The sequence below is a fragment of the Oreochromis aureus genome, linkage group 14, assembly GCF_013358895.1.
Source record: "Oreochromis aureus strain Israel breed Guangdong linkage group 14, ZZ_aureus, whole genome shotgun sequence".
NCBI classification, from domain to species: domain Eukaryota; kingdom Metazoa; phylum Chordata; class Actinopteri; order Cichliformes; family Cichlidae; genus Oreochromis; species Oreochromis aureus.
Window position 1 is genome coordinate 40,551,208 of NC_052955.1, and position 10,148 is coordinate 40,561,355.

Here is a 10,148-nt window from a genome sequence, read left to right on the forward strand (position 1 = left end):
AGTACACCTTGGATGGTTTTGTGGAGAACAGCTGGTTTATTCTCCTACCTTCTCTCTCTTTGGTATACCTCTTCAAGCTGCTGGCCAAGGCTGTGAGTCGTTGCTTGACAGTTTCCAAGGCCTCAGGTATGGACAGTTTGCTGTACTTCACCTTTCTGCAGCTCCCATAGTTGGCTAACTTCTCTCTGTGCTACCTTGATTTTGGCCTCTAGTCTCCTTCTCCATGGAGGGTACTGCTTCTTGTAGCTGTTCATCTTGTAGCTAAGCATCTCTGCACTGCTGCCATAGTGCAGATCAGCTGGTTATTCTCGGTGATGGTCACAGTAGGTATTTTCCGTAGTCCTGAATTCATATTATCTGGCAGACCTTCAGAGGGTACCTCACGTAATGTTGGTAACTGGCTGCGGAGTGTCCAGGTTTGCTGATCCTATTTTTCCAGTCAGTTCCTCTCACACTTACCTGTCGTCCTGGCTCCCCCTTGACTTAGCATTTGTGTTGTACCTCATCAATCTCTAGCCATGAGAGCAGTTCCTTCTTCTGAATGTGTATCCTGGTTCCTCATCACCTAACGCGGACATTGTTAATCCGGGTGAGGTCGGAGGCGGTATGGCTTCAGTTTCCTGTCTCTCGCGCATATCCGAGCATGGGGGGTCTAGCCTAGGGACAGGGCTGGACTGGGACAAAAAATCGGCCCGGGCATTTTGACTAGAGACCGACCCACCAGGATAGAGATTGAAAATGTGACGTCATTCAGGGGTAAAACCGCAAGGGATTCTCGGAACTTGAGGCAAGAGGTACTAGCACACGCAGGCTTTCAATTGAACTCAGTTACACAGCGATAAAAAGAAACACAAAAAATGGCAAGAAGCTGTTGTATTATTAACTGCAATAGCTGGTCGCATGACAGCCACGGGAAGCCGACGGGTAAAGAGATCGTTTTTTTTATCGGATTATGTCGTTGAAGAGAAATTTTTTAAGCCATGTTTCCGAAGTAAGAGCAGATGGATGGTCTGGATATACCAAATATAACGTCTCAGAACACTCCAGCTCACATGTTAGTCTGCTCCAAGCATTCCCACAAAGGTCAGTGTTTTGTAATAGTTAATACGTCATTTTTCATAACATAATTGGTGATATAGTTTACAAGCAAGTCTGGCGCTGAACAGAAATTGTCGCGCTATGCTCCTTTATTTATTGTGCATAAATAGTGAATTGTCCTGACACAATATTGCGTTTCGCTTCTGTTATTACCATGGTACATTAACAAAAACATATACTTTTATTCACAGGATAAAACAGTTGTTTTTATCACTAATTGTCCAGTGCAATTACAACATACAATATTATTGTCACTGCTACATTTCTGTAATGCGTACCAGAAATTATTTCCACTACTAATTAATTACCGTTGAGCTCAAAGGTTATATTAATAAACGGTTAATGAATGTGTATTTATGACGACGATTTGTGAGACTCGTAAACTTACCTTTGTTTGTACGACGGTCGTTCTACACGGTGCATTTCAAGGTCCTGTACCCATCCGTCGGTAAACTGTACCTGGGCTTGTTGCAGTGACCTGAAGTTACTAAAAACTTCATGAGTGTATGAACTCACTCCAAGAACCGTATAATTATAAATCTGAGCGTGGTGAAAGTTGGGCAGCACGCTAACGTCTTTTGTACACTCTGTGTGCTCGTAAGGGTCTGACCCTTTCACTCCTTTGATTTTTTCCTCGTATCTTTTCTTTGCCTTTTTGTCGAGTCTGTCTTTGTACGGTCCGGCATTGTTCTCCTTCGTTTTGTACATTCCTTTTTTGTGCGGCAAAGAAAAACCAAGAAGGTACTGGAACCGAGAATGAACGTTTTATGTGCTGCAAATGCTTGCATTTGATGCGGTACTTGGGTTGTTTTGCCTCGAGTTCCCAGCATGCAATGCGCGAAAGTCACGTGATCTGTCAATCGGTATAGGAAAAACCTTAAATTAAGACCAAGAACACTAGAGGTGAGACATGATCATTAATTAATATTAAAATTAATAAATGACAGATTTAGTGATATTTTCATAAACACCTCCTTTCCTTTTTTTGTTCTCCATTTTCTTTAGTTCGTCTATAAGATTGCTAAACAAGGGGGGTGTGCATCCGGCCTCCTCAGCTGTAATTGGTCCAGCCCAGAGTCGATCATGACCAATTGGCCAATCCAACACCTTTCATTATATATACCCTTCCTAAAAAAAAAAAAAAAAAAAAAATCCATCGGCCCATAAAAACAAAAAATCGCCAGCAGCCCACCGGGCAAATGCCCGGTATGCCCAATGGCCAGTCCAGCTATGCCTAGGGACCCTTACTGGATACAGATGCCCTGGTTGGGAGTCGTGGGTTAGACTCCCAAACAGGGCATCTGTTCCAAAGGCGTGTAGTCTTAACACTATGCTATCATCTACTTTATATGATTTTTATGTGAAAGGACATTTAATTTTTCCATTCTGTGTCTTTACTTCAGGCAAGAGGAATGGGTCGTATGTTCCAAAATGCAGATGCAATGTGTGAGAAATGAAGTACACCCTTACTGTTTACAGCCAGATGCTGATAATCAAATGTACTTAATTACCTGATTGCCAACAACTGTGAGAAAAAGAATCAAGTGGGGACAGAGGATTAAAAAAAATCACAGAATAGAAAATGTGCTGTTTCATGGGCTGTTGACTCATCTTTAGACATAAACAAGTTTGTTTGTGGTGAAGACAAGGGAAGCATAAAATTGAGGGAAAGGCCCAGCACCATTCTTTAGTCACCCACAGGACATTAGATTAGGACATTAAATAGATATGGTGTTTCTGTTTTGGGCAACGCTTAGAGTAATCTGCTTCACAAAGACTCACTCATGCAGACATTAAGCGGAAATTAGGTTAACCAAGATACATCTATGTAACTCATGAATTAACTTTTTTTTAATGAATCTGGATTAAATTATTACTGTAACAGTAAAGTTCACTTTAACAAATATCAGTTTATTCTTTAGAAGGTTTTGCTGAGCTGTTGCAATATTGTGCATCATAGAAGTGTTAGATCTCTATAAGTCTCCTACAGTACTAAGATATACCTCAACAATCTTAAATGTGATAAATATGTTCTTACTAGAGCTGAGTAATAGGTGGGGGTAATTGGTGTGAAAGAGGATAGTTTAGTGTCAGAACAGTGGAAGCTCTCTTCTGGCTTTGTCTTGTGTCAAGAGTCCATAATAATAACATTATCCAGCCTGAGAAAACCAGCACCAATTCCACTAGTTCCGCATTTGTTTCAGCAAGTTAATGTTGACATGAAATAACCTGACCCAATAAATCATTTTTTGGGATTCTGTTTTGAATCCATCCATCCATCCATCCATCCATCCATCTTCATCCGCTTTATCCGAGGCCGGGTCGCGGGGGCAGCAGCCTAAGCAGAGAAGCCCAGACCTCCCTCTCCCCAGCCACCTCCTCCAGCTTATCCGGGGAACACCAAATGCGTTCCCAGGCCAGCCGAGAGATATAATCTCTCCAGCGTGTCCTGGGTCTGCCCTGGGCCTCCTCCCGGTGGGACATGCCCGAACACCTCACCCAGGAGGCGCCCAGGAGGCATCCTTGTCAGATGCCCGAACCACCTCAACTGGCTCCTTTCGATGTGGAGGAGCAGCGGCTCTACTCTGAGCCCCTCCCGGATGGCCGAACTTCTCACCCCTATCTCTAAGGGAGGGCCAGCCACCCTTCGGAGGAAGCTCATTTCTGCCGCTTGTATCCGCGATCTCGTTCTTTTCGGTCACTACCCACGGCTCGTGGCCATAGGTGAGGGTAGGGACGTGGATCGACCGGTAAATTGAGAGCTTCGCTTTTACACTCAGCTCCCTCTTCACCACGACGGACCGGTGCAGCGTCCGCATCACTGCAGCCGCAGCACCAATCCGCCTGTCGATCTCCGGCTCCCTTCTCCCATCACTCGCGAACAAGACCCCGAGATACTTGAACTCGTCCCACTTGGGGCAGGAACTCATCCCGACCCGGAGTGGGCACTCCACCCTTTTCCGGCTGAGAACCATGGCCTCAGATTTGGAGGTGCTGATCCTCATTCCCGCTGCTTCACACTCGGCTGCGAACTGCTCCAGTGTGAGCTGGAGGCCTTCACCTGATGAAGCCAACAGAACCACATCATCCGCAAAAACAGAGATGAGATTCTGAGGCCACCGGCGTAAGCCCTCCACCACTTGGCTGCGCTTAGAAATCCTGTCCATAAAAATTATGAACAGAACCGGTGACAAAGGGCAGCCCTGGCGGAGCCCATCACCCACCGGGAACGAGTCCGACTTATTGCCGGCAATGCGAACCAAACTCTTGCAACGGTTGTATAGGGATCGAATGGCCCGTAGCAATGGGCCAGACACCCCATACTCCCGCAACACCTCCCACAGGACACCCCGAGGGACACGGTCGAATGCCTTCTCCAAGTCCACAAAACACATGTAGACTGGTTGGGCAAACTCCCATGCACCCTCCTATCCTTGAGAGGATAAAGAGCTGGTCCAGTGTTCCGCGACCAGGACGAAAACCGCATTGTTCCTCCTGTATCCGAGGTTCGACTAGCGGACGAACTCTCCTTTCCAGCACCCTGGCATAGACTTTCCCAGGAGGCTGAGGAGTGTGATCCCCTGTAGTTGGAACACACCCTCCGGTCTCCCTTCTTAAAGATGGGGACCACCACCCGGTCTGCCAATCCAGGGTACTGCCCTGATCTCCACGCAACATTGTAGAGGCGTGTCAACCAGGACAGCCCTACAACGTCCAGAGCCTTCAGGAACTCAGGGCGGACCTCATCAACACCAGGGCTCTGCCACCAAGGAGTTGTTTAACTGCCTCAGTGACCTCGCCCCGGAAATTGGCGGGTCATTCCCTCATCCCCAGACTCTGCTTCCTCCTCGGAAGACGTGTCAGTGGGATTAAGGAGGTCCTCAGTATTCCTTCCACCGCCTGACAATTTTCTCAGTCGACGTCAGCAGCGCTCCGCCAGCACTATACACAGTGCAGGTAGAGCACCGCTTTCCCCTCCTGAGACGCCTGACGGTTTGCCAGAATCTCTTTGAGGCAGTCCGAAAGTCTTTTTCCATGGCCTCTCCGAACTCCTCCCACACCCGAGTTTTTGCTTCAGCCACTGCCCGAGCCGCATTCCGCTTGGCCTGTCGATACCTGTCGGCTGCCTCCGGAGTCCCACAGGCTAACCAAGCCCGATAGCTGAAGCCACCAGGCTGAAGAAGGCTGTTTTGAATCATAAAATAGAATCATACAAACTACTATACTACTTAATACCAAATAAATAAGTATGTACGTGCTATATACTACAGTACTTTAGTGTTAGATAGGGCTACTACTTTTCTTTGGGCCACCAAACATCTATTAAGGGTCTTAAACTTTGGAAAAATGTAGCTTTTGTTTAGTCAGTCAACAGAATAGTTTGGGGATCATCAAGATGTCTTTTGGCAAATGTGGAACTAACCTTTGCATTCTTTTTTGTCAGTACTGGTTTTCTCTTTGGAGCTTTCCTGTGGATGCCATTTTTGTTTAGTCTCTTTCTTATTGTTGAATCATTAACTTTGATGTTTACAGAGGCAAGTGAGACCTGCAGTTCTTTAAATGTTGTTCTGGGTTCTTTTGTGGCCTCCTGGGGGAGTTGATGATGTGCTTCTGGAGTGATTTTGGTTAGCTTGCTATTCCTGGGATGATTTACTACTGTTCAAAGTTTTTTTCCCGCATTGGTTGATACTGGCTCTGTCATGATTCAGTTGGCTGGCACACAAGATACATCTACACCTGACACTAATCAGCAGACCCTCTGGATTGCCTGGATGAGAGGATGACTGTGGCTGAGACTGTGGACAAGCTGCCCTCACAATAGGAACAGGGACAGGATGCACAGTCTCAGTGGAAGCTCACACAGTAATATAGTGAGCACAGAAAATAATTTCTGGGGGAAACAGTCCAGTCCTCTTCCTGTTTTTCTTTTTAAAGTTATTCTTATAGACTATGTGCGCCTTAGCATATGCTACTTCCGGTGGGGAAACTTCTGTAGAGCGCTTCGTTTCCATGTGATATTACGGTTGGGTTTTCCAAAACAAGTCAACCAAATGGATGAATCAAGCGGCAATTTACATTTCTCAAGATGTCTTGGGCATTTACCAAATATATCGGTAGATGATGTTCATCGACTTGTCGATATTTTTTCCCCCGCGCCTCAGAGCAAAAGAGAGAAAGGATTGAAATTGTATATTTCTCAGTATTTGTATAATTTTGAAGGTAAGTCACAACATACCCGTAAATACTAAAATATAGAGACTTTTACTGCCATACTTTTAGTTGATGTATTTTGCTTTGCACTATGCATATTTTATATGTCATTAGGTCATTTATTGTGGAAATTCTCCGGTAGGAACTATTGTACAGCATGTTGGTTCCACTGGTGCACCTGAGAAAGATGCATGCCCATGTTGATGTAAGAGCATGGCATGTAGGAGCATGGCATGTAGGAGCATGGCATTTGAAGCAGGAGAGATCAATTTAATTCGGAGGAAGTTTGTTCTTTTTTTTTTTCTTTCTTTTTTGTCACATCATAAGTAACAAGAAATAAACAAACCAAAAATATGAAAATAGTGCCAAGCTGAATCTTGAACTTAAATCATCTTAATTTGAACGTTGGAGAGGGAGGGGGTGGGTCCTCTACATGTCTGGAAAAACAGACATGTAAAGTGAGTATCTTATGTCACTGAGGAATAGCGCTTCAAGCAAATAACAGATAATAATGAAAATGTCCACTATTTCCACCAAATTACCCCCAGACAATCAACACAAATTGAGAATAAACTAGGGATAATGACAAACCAGGTAACCAAACTACAACAGGCAAATGCTCTTTACCATAAATCCAATAAACAGACAGATTATTTAAAATTAAAAGGGTCTGTTTACTAATATTGGAGAAAAAAATAAGACATATACAAAAATAAAGTTCACTTCTCTTACTGTTCAATGGAAATTTCAACACATTCTTGTCAGTTACCACCGACTATCTTATTTTAAGCCGGCAAAACAATATAGCAGAAAATAAAAGTTGCAGACCTGAATTGAAGTTGAGGATCATTGTGTCCAAAAACTTAGTGGTCACTACATTTCACCTGGAGTAAACAATATAAAACAGTGTAGTGCATTTCGAAAGTCATGTGTCCAGCAGGGATCACTCTGTTCCAGGGCTGGACATCTGGCATGGCAGGCATTTGCTCAGTGGACCGACAAAGTTTTGGACTGATCTACAGAAGTCAATTGAAGTCCTGTGGTACAGCAGTCCAACAAGCACTGAAAGAAGCCTATTCATTCATTTTCATCTATATTTTATAGAAACTTGCATTGAAAAAAATCACAAACTGAGAACACAATCCTGTGCAATGATACTTTGGAAGCAACATTTAACAAAACATTGCACTTTTAATCAAATATGTCACCTTTTTTTTGCTACAGTAGCAAGTCTAACAAACTTCCCATAACACCTGTCAGTCATCACCATGACATTTGTATCATTTGCATCATAAAGTATTGCTTGTAAGGTAACGGAGGTGTTATTCTCACAGTGAATAACAGCTGTGCTGATTTGCTTTAAATCTGCTGTTTGAATAGTCTTGATAAAAGGAGGACTCATTGAATCCCATACAAGTTTTTTTTTTCATGGCAGCTTCTTCTTTAAGTATGTTTATTGAGATTTTTTGATATAAGGAAAAAAAAAGACACAAAAGGCACAAAAAACAAAAAAAAAAACAACAACAGACAACACAACAGCAAGGGCAAAAACACACAAATAAGGCAAAAGACTACACTGCAACAACAAAAATACTACAACACTGGCAATAAACAGAAATAAAACGCTAAGGTGGTAGGCTGAATTATTTGCGATCAATCAAACAGGACTGTTATAATACATGATCTAAAAATGGTTGCCACACATCAAAGAAATTACTAAGTTTGTCCGCTAATGTGTACCTAATTCTCTCCATATGCAGTAGAGCAGTCAGTTCTGTCAGCCACATTTTGAATTGAGGTACAATATCCGACTTCCAGAGAGTCAAGATAATTTTCTTAGCAATTACCATTCCGAACAAAACTGTAGTTTGTGCAGCAGAGCTGAGGTGTAAAAGGGAAGAGGAAGATCCAAACAATGCAGTTATTGGGTCCGGCTCTAATGTGCAATTGTAGATATCAGAAAAACAGTTAAAAATGTCCAACCAATAGTTATGCAATTTGGGGCACGTCCAAAATAAATGAGTGAGAGACCCTTCTCCAAGTTTACAACGATCACATGTCGGACTAATAGAAGGAAAAATCCTGTGCAGTTTAGTTTTTGAGTAATGAAGTCTGTGAAGCACTTTGAATTGAATTAACTGATGCCTTGCATTTATAGAGCAAGAATGAATCCTACACAGACTCCTCTCCCACACCTCATCTCAAATTTGCAAACCAAGCTCCTCCTCCCATGCCATCTTCAAAAAGTCAGATTTAAAATTTAAATACTCTGAAAAAGCTTTCACAAAACCAGAAACCAACTTTTTAGAATCCGGGGAACTCAGAAGGAGTGTAAAAATTGACCCCTCTTCCGGAAGAGATGGAAAATTAAAGATACTCTGATGAACATAGTTTCTTATCTGTAAATAATGAAAAAAATGTGACGCAGGGAGAGAGAACTTGTTCTGCAACTGAGTAAATGATTCAATTTCAATTTTATTTATATAGCGCCAAATCACAACAAAGGTCGCCTCAAGGCGCTTCATAGGTACAGAGAAAAACCCAACAATCATATGACCCCCTATGAACAAGCACTTTGGCGACAGTGGGAAGGAAAAACTCCCTTTTAACAGGAAGAAACCTCCGGCAGAACCAGGCTCAGGGAGGAGCGGGGCCATCTCTCTGTGACCGTTTGGGGTGAAAGAAGGAAGACAGGATAAAGACATGCTGTGGAAGAGAGACAGAGATTAATAACAGATATGATTCGATGCAGAGAGGTCTATTAACACATAGTGAGTGAGAAAGGTGACTGGAAAGGAAAAACTCAATGCATCATGGGAATCCCCAGCAGCCTACGTCTATTGCAGCATAACTAAGGGAGGATTCAGGGTCACCTGGTCCAGCCCTAACTATATGCTTTAGCAAAAAGGAAAGTTTGAAGCCTAATCTTGAAAGTAGAGATAGTGTCTGTCTCCTGAATCCAAACTGGAAGCTGGTTCAAAATGGAAACCAAATCTACCAATCTACACCTAAATATAAAACTCTAAGAATATATAAGTAGATATTTCTAAGCATAAATAACAATCACAATACAAATCTAACATTTCCCCCCTTTTGACAATTATGCTAGAAAAGTACCCAGTTATGAATACGTCATGTCTGACAGTGTCAATGCAAACATTTTTATACTCAGCATATGTCAATGTACACAGTTTGACAATTGTATTGGCAGTTATCCAAGTTCTCATTAATCTCATTCAATGGTAAACTGCATCCTACAAGTAAACAGATGAATTGTTAACGGTCAAAAGAGAAATTAACATTTTCAAAAACACTCCAGCTTGGTTGTGCTCCTCCGCAAGACATGTAAATCACACGTCTCTCTGCAGAGTGGTTTAAGTTCTGCAGGGCGTCATAAATGTCTCTTCTAGTTGTTTCCATCACTGTCCATAGGACCAGAGTCCAAATGTATGTAGAATAGACATTCAAACATACCAGTTGAGTTTGCCGTTTGTCAACATGGGTCTCAGCTATCTTGAAAGCTGCAGACCTCTTCAGCACTCTAGTTTTATGGCCTCTGCCAACCCCCATCACCTCACTTCAGGCCTCCTTGTCCTGTGGGGGATACATATCCTCCATTGTCCATCCTCTGCAGGAAAACCCTCTGTGGAAAGGGTGCTGGATCCAGTTATCTTACTGCTGTTATGATCCCAGCAGTCTTCAGTGTGCCATCGTATGCACAGTACAGTGACACAGCATTAGGTGATGTTCATAGGAAACTGCTGTCATCACCACCATAGCTTCTGGTTCCTGTGCTTCTCACAGAATCATGATGCCATCCTTGGATTCCCCCTGCGTTG